At 56.7% G+C, this 208-nt stretch overlaps 1 protein-coding gene across 1 annotated transcript in view; it reads left to right on the top strand.

Annotated features, from left to right (window-relative positions):
* LOC104277024 (synaptogyrin-1-like) overlaps positions 1-208 on the top strand; it is a gene marked incomplete at its 5' end in the record, with an annotated part of 4,469 nt that overhangs the window by 4,068 nt on the left and 193 nt on the right. The window lies entirely within an intron of this gene.

Raw genomic sequence — 208 nt, 5'->3', positions numbered from 1 at the left:
ATGATTTCTGTGGGGAGCCTGAGCCTCCGTGCTCTCAGGGGTGTTTCACCGGCGGTCTGCCAGGCGGGCCTCACACACTAACCCGTAACCACTACTAACCCCACTTTTGTTTGTTTCTCTTTCTCGGTACTTCCCCCGTCTCTTTCTTGCCCCCCCTCTCTGCTTCCCATCTGTTCACCTCCTCCCTTAAAGGTGGGCCAGGCATTCC

Source organism: Apaloderma vittatum, unplaced genomic scaffold (assembly GCF_000703405.1).
Source record: "Apaloderma vittatum isolate BGI_N311 unplaced genomic scaffold, ASM70340v1 scaffold23877, whole genome shotgun sequence".
Lineage (NCBI taxonomy): Eukaryota > Metazoa > Chordata > Aves > Trogoniformes > Trogonidae > Apaloderma > Apaloderma vittatum.
This window is presented reverse-complemented; position numbering and strand designations above follow the sequence as displayed.